Raw genomic sequence first — 6,672 nt, 5'->3', positions numbered from 1 at the left:
TGCCCTACCCATCGTAACAGGATATCATCTTTGTTGGTAAGTAAGTTACCTTCCTTATCATTGCAATAATTGATTCTCGGTTTGAATCCTTTCTGACTCATATGGCTTTCAAGCCGTTCTAATAAGTCATTTTCGGAGTCTCGTTTCTTCTTTCGGTGTATGCGTTTTTCCTCTCTTCTTAAGTTTTTGTATCTATCTATTGTTGTCCTAGTTTTCCGTTGTTGCATGGTCCTAAATGCCTCGTTCTTCTCATCTGTTATTTTTTTGTAGTCTTGGTCGAACCAGTCGTTTCTTTCTTGGGTTCGGGATATTCCCAAGGTGCTTTCGGCTGCTAAATTCAGAGCCTCCTTGCAATTGTTCCACATTTCCGTGCTTGACTGGTCGACTGCCCAGGTGTGTTCTAGGATTTCTTTTATATTTGACTGGAACTGTTCCTCTATGTTTTCATTTTTTAGCACATGTAAATTATATTTTACTTGTCTAGTGCCCCTTTCTTTCTTGGCATTGGAAATTCTTTGTCGTAACTTGGCTTCTACCATGAAATGGTCTGAGTCAATATTTGCGCCTCTGTAACTTCTCACGTCCATTAGGTTTGTAAAGTGCCTTCTGTCAATTATAACATGGTCAATTTGATTTGTGGTATTTCCATTTGGTGATATCCAAGTTACTTTATGGATATTTTTATGATTAAAACATGTACTTCCCACAATTAAATCTTTGGAAGCTGCCATACTAATAAGTCTTAAACCATTGTCATTAGTAACGTCATGAAGGCTGTGTTTACCAATATAATCTTGGTAGCAAATCTCTTTTCCTATCTGGGCGTTCATGTCTCCAATGATTATTTTAATATCGTTTTTTTTTGGTCACATCTTAAGATATCGAAAATACGAACAACTCCAACTTAAAATTGAAGGCAAAATCAATAGCAAAAAGGGACCAGGAAGAAGACACAACTCTAGGCGTAAAAACCTACGACAACTGACGAATATGACCTCAATAGAATACTTCAGAGCGGCTGCAAATAAGATTAAATGGGAAAATTTAATGACCAACGTCCTTAAAGATACGCCGCCGTAAGAAGAAGAAGTCTTTGGAATTCTTCTCAACCTACACATTATATCTTTGTGTTTGGGTAATTATTTTTACCTATTATCATTGTTTTTGTCTTTTTTGTACTTATTTTCAAACCCAAAGCTTCACTTTACAGAGATAGATCGTTTAAAACGTTCTGCAGACCTTCGATGATATCTGCGATTATCACTGTTTCATATAATATTAGATGTTCGTAGGTTCTTTTTTATATCATGTCGTTTGAAATATATCATATCCTCAATCTTTGAAAGTTTTTTGTTGTACTTGCTTACTTTTACTTTTTCGTGTCTGGATCCGACTAGTTTTTCTGCCCAATATCGGGTTACGTCTACACCCTTTTTATTTGCGAACCATAAATCATCTAAGGTGCACTGTGATGGGCAAAGGCTGCATACTCTCAGGTGTTACACGTTCTGTATTTCCCCACATTCGCAAAGTGGGTCGTTATCTGTCTTGATGCCCCATTTAATAAGGTTACATAAGGTACTGTTGTACAGGGGCAACACCTGTACGTATGCGGTTGAGTGTCCGCCAGGTTCTCCAGTCCAGGTTCATTCCATTAGGTCGTTCTGGATGTAGGGGGAACAGTTCGGGTAGTTTCGCGTGGAACGCTGACATTTCTCATAAACCTTTTCCTTGATTTAAGTCGGCTGATTCCTGGCGGTTCGTCAAACCCTTATAATTGGTGCCTTTCATCGAAAGTTTGCCTGAACTTCTCCACATATTGTGAGGCGCATCTACGGTCGTCTGGTGATGCGAATCCAGCTGCCCGGTACAGTAATGGAAGAGGGGTAGGGGGTAGGCTTCATACAACCGGTAATTATTCTACATGTTTCATTTAACGCCGTGGTGACTTGTTGGGTGTGTCTAGATCTACCCCAGACGGGACAAGCATATTCCCCTGTTGAGAAACATAAGGTCTCAGCTGTTGACTTTAAGACCTGGGGGTTTGCACCCCACTTGCTCCTGTATTGGGATACACTGCATCTCAGTAATCATCTTATTAAGACAAATTCTTTAATAATTAAATGTCTCTGGTAAAACAAATACGTTTGTTTATAATAAATACGATTTACCTACATTACCACATCAATGCATGCGGTTTTGATACAAGGTCAGTTTGAAATAATAATTAGTATACGTTATTTATAATCTAGTCTATTCAGCAGTTTTAGTATCACTCTCACTTTTTGTTTATATAAAACCAATAAACACGGCAATCCACTTTTAGTTATACTTTCACGGAGAAAAGATTAGTCAATTAGTATTTGAGATCCCAGCGGGCAACATCACATCTATTAAATATTATACCACCAGCTACTTACCGTTATTACTCCAACGTACAAATAAATTTATTCACAGTGAGTATTGTTACTTCATCAACCCTTATGGTAGGGGGTAACCACCCCTTAATTATCTGAGGTGGCTCAGAAGCTAGGAGCCACCATACTCCCTACAAGTTTCCGGAGAAGGTTGTTTCTCGTAGAAACCTTTTGTCTTGTGCTCTGACAGTGGATTTATACGTTAGTGACCAGTCTAGTATCACTCCAAGATATTTGAGCCTATCAGTATGTTCCAAGCGTTGTCCCTCCCAAGAAAAAGAAACACTTTGTTGTACTTGTTTATGAGTTCTCTTCATATCTTTTTTATTAAATTTTTGGGTTTTCTTAGTTTTCTTTTTTTCTGCTCTTTTATATCAACCTTTATTTTTGGCACCTTTAAGTATTATTACAATACATTCGTCCAGCTTTTTAGAGTCAACAACACAGCAGCAGAGTTTATTATTTTGTATTTTGTCAGCATTTTTTCGTTCTTCCTTTTTTAGATTTACCGTTTATTTATACCCAAACCATTCTCAGAATGGTACTGTATAATTATTTAAAATTTTCATATATTGTTTTCATCTATAAAAGTATAGTGACAATTTTCTCATTTTTATTAAATACCACTGAGATCTGACTAATAAATTATCAGTCCAGTATAAAGCCTAAAAGTTTAAGAACGCCTTAAACTCACCCCGTACACTCAAACCATCCAACAAAAAAGGCCAAAACAGCCATACGATTTCCTTTAACAGCGTCCGCAAGTGGAAAATCGATACACGACCCGAACTCTCCCGAGAAAATCTTTTCCTGACGTGGTTCAAGAATCCTTGCACTTTTCCCGTGACATTATATAAGAGCTCCATATTAAAAGCTGTAAGAAAACTCTTTTAAGTTTCGAGTTTAGGCGACAGACAGCGCTGTTTGTGAGTTACACTAAAAAATAAAAAGTGAATGTCGAGGTCACTGGTGTGTGATAAGATTTTTTTTGGAGGTTTGAAGAAAATATTTATAGAATTTTATTTTTATATCTTTATATAAAATATAATGACTGTTTTCTATTTAAAAAATTTATATATTTGCTTTATAACGTAGTTATTAATCACCCTATCTACACCCCATCTACATTTTTTAAACGGTTTTCTTTAGTTCAATCGTTTGAGTCAAATCTTTAGACGTTAATTTGACTGCTCTTCTTCAATACAAATGAGTAAACATTTGCAGACCTATGCATTCGCGGAAACAATACACGAATAGTCAATAATTTTTTTTTAATGGCAATTAATTGTTTAAATAAAAAAACGATTTTAATAGAAAATGCTTAAATTCTCTTGTTTTTTACAATCTAGAAACTTGAAACTTTTACATATTGTAGCTAATTATGTGAACTATACATAATTTCACTTTTTACGTTAATTGTTTACGTTATGCTTCATAAATAAACAATAAACTTTCAAATGATTTGCTAATTCCGACTACTTTTCATGTTTGTACATCATGTTTATAAACATCCTAAGCGGCGACGATTTTGAACGCTAATATCTTTGTTTATATAAACATCGAGTCAAATATCAATACGATACGAAACAAAACTTCAACCAAAACTCGTATTCAAAAACTTCGTGTTTTTAATGTAGTCTTAGAAAAACCACCGGTAGAGACGTTTCGTGCTACAATTAACATTGGAATTCGTAATTCGCGAGAAATTAACAGGGTCTACACCGTGAAATGGTGAAGCATTACAAGAAATGGAAAGACTGCGCAAACTGTAATAGGTGTAAATAATGATTTTGATTTAAGAAATGTATGAAGAAATTACAGAAAATGTACGATGCATGTATCAAATGTTGAAATAAATGCAAAAAATGTGTCTATCATATACATCCTTTTTTTAAACATGACGATGTATTTTAATGTTTGAAAAGTGTAAGACTAAAAAGTAAAAAAAAAAAATAAAAATTTTTATTAAGAAACGCTTTTCTTTAGTTATGAGTGACTAAAATTAAAAGTATAAAAAAATCAACAAAAAATCAAGATATAAAAAAATTCAAACTCGAAGGATTATTACAAAAAAATTATTATGCAGATTAAATATACAAAAAAGATTCGTTAAAAAATTGAAAAAATCTAACACATTCGTTAAAGAAAAGCGTGGAGCGCGTAAGGTAAAAAAGTATCTGTCCTCAAACCGTTTCTTCGATGAAAACGAGCCCCACGCTTTTCTTTAAAGATTGTGTTAGATTTTTTCAATTTTTTAACGAATGTGTGAGATTTTTGTATATTTAATCTGTCTAAGAGTTTTTTTCGAATAATCCTTAGAGTTTGATTTTTTTATTTTTTCCTTTTTTGTTGATTTTTTTATAATATTTTTAAATTTATTCACTCATAACTAAAGAAAAGCGTTTCTTAAAAAAATTTTTTTATAAGTTTTTATTCTAAATAACTTTTTTGTATGTTCTGTACCATAATGGAATTATCGACCAATGTCGCACTAAAATGTCATCCACTATATACAGGAAGTATACTGTATACAGGAAGAACATAAAATCTTATCCAACTTGTTTATTTTAAAGATTAAACAAAATCTCAGGGACAAACGCTCGCAATCATCGATTTTTTAAAACTCAAATTTATTTGGTTTATCCTGAACTTTTCGTAATCCTACCAAACTAAATTTAATTCTACTGCTTCTTCTCATATCTTTTTGCCCTCCCAGGCATCGGATTAGGATTCTGGTTCTTCCTTTAACCATTTTTCCTTGTATTCTATTTTTGGCCATTGTCTTTAATTTTCCAATACTTTTCTTCTTATCGTCCCCATTTCTTCGATCTGATCTATCCATTCTCTTCCGGGTTTTCTCCTTCCCCTTCTCCTTTACTTTCTACCTCCCAATTTTAATATTTGCCTTTTAATTTAATGCTTTCTGGAATTAGGAATTAATTAGGCTAGTCGGAACCAGAACATTTGCTTCTTTTTAATATACTCAGTAATAGATTTCGGCTTTGTCATTTATCTGATATCCTCATTTCTAATCTGTCCCGTTTTCTCTTCCTGTACATTTCTCTTAAATGTATCATTTCGATTGCATTGATTTTTGATTAATATTTTTTATAAGTGGTCCATTTTTGGCTGGCGTCTCTTATTATTGGAACTGTTTTCATTTTCTTCTGACTTCCATTTTTACGATTAACTATTTAGATGGGAAATAAGCCCCATTTTTACATTTTTGTATCCTAGTATTGTTGTATTAACCATCTAGTATATTCGTGTAGATTTATTTCTTCTATTTGTTTACTCCGCATGTATGTTGCCATAAGATCAGTCAGCTTCCCAGGTATTCGTAAGTTGTTACTTTTGAAATATTTTTCTATTACATTTAATCTCCTTATTGCTTTGGATTTCCTTTTAATTAACTATCATCAATTTATTTTATTTACATTCATACCAATTTCATTTTCAATATTTCTTCAGTTCATGAATTCATTAGCCTTTGCAATTTAATTTTTATTATACAACATGCATCAGTATCGGTGGAATACTGTTTTATATTCTCGTGATTTTTGATGTTCGTAAGATTATTATTAGATTTAATAGATTTCTATTAGCTCCTATTAGATTTAATTGTCTTGTGGACGCTATACATACATCTATTTGCTTTATCTCTTTCGTGATTTCGTTTTCTGCGGTAATTGTGGCTCCAAGATATTTAAAACTCTTCACTTTTTCAAAGTTGTCTGGGGCTATTCTATCTCATATCTTGTGTCCGTTAATGCAGATATATCTGATTTTATCTTCATATACTGGTTTTTTGCTCTAACTCTAATTAATTGAAAGTTCCCTTTATATTTGTGATTGTATTTCCAACAATGTCAATGTCAATTTTGGTCCATGTACTGTCAGTAGTTCTGTTCTAATTTATGTTATTCTTATATCTTCAGGAAAATATTAAAAAGGAAGAGGTGGATCTAGAGACATTTAGACATATTTTAATGAGCAGGACAGTTTTTTGAAATTAAAAGTTCTGCATTGCATTCCACATCTTATCACTTAGTATGCTTGTCGGAAATTTATGAAGAGATTATGGATAATTATATTGAATTTAGCTGCTTTTTCAAGCAGTATAAAGAAATAACAAACAGTAAAGAAAACTATACAGTGCTAGTCAAAAGTCCGTACCCCCCCCTCGTATCTTTTGAACGGTTATACCTATAATAGTGAAATTTGAAGGGAGGAAATAAATGGACATAAGCTTCTT

This window comes from Diabrotica virgifera, chromosome 7 (assembly GCF_917563875.1).
Source record: "Diabrotica virgifera virgifera chromosome 7, PGI_DIABVI_V3a".
In the NCBI taxonomy this organism is placed as follows: domain Eukaryota; kingdom Metazoa; phylum Arthropoda; class Insecta; order Coleoptera; family Chrysomelidae; genus Diabrotica; species Diabrotica virgifera.
The sequence above is the reverse complement of the archived record's forward strand: the minus strand, read 5'-3'. Positions refer to the sequence as shown.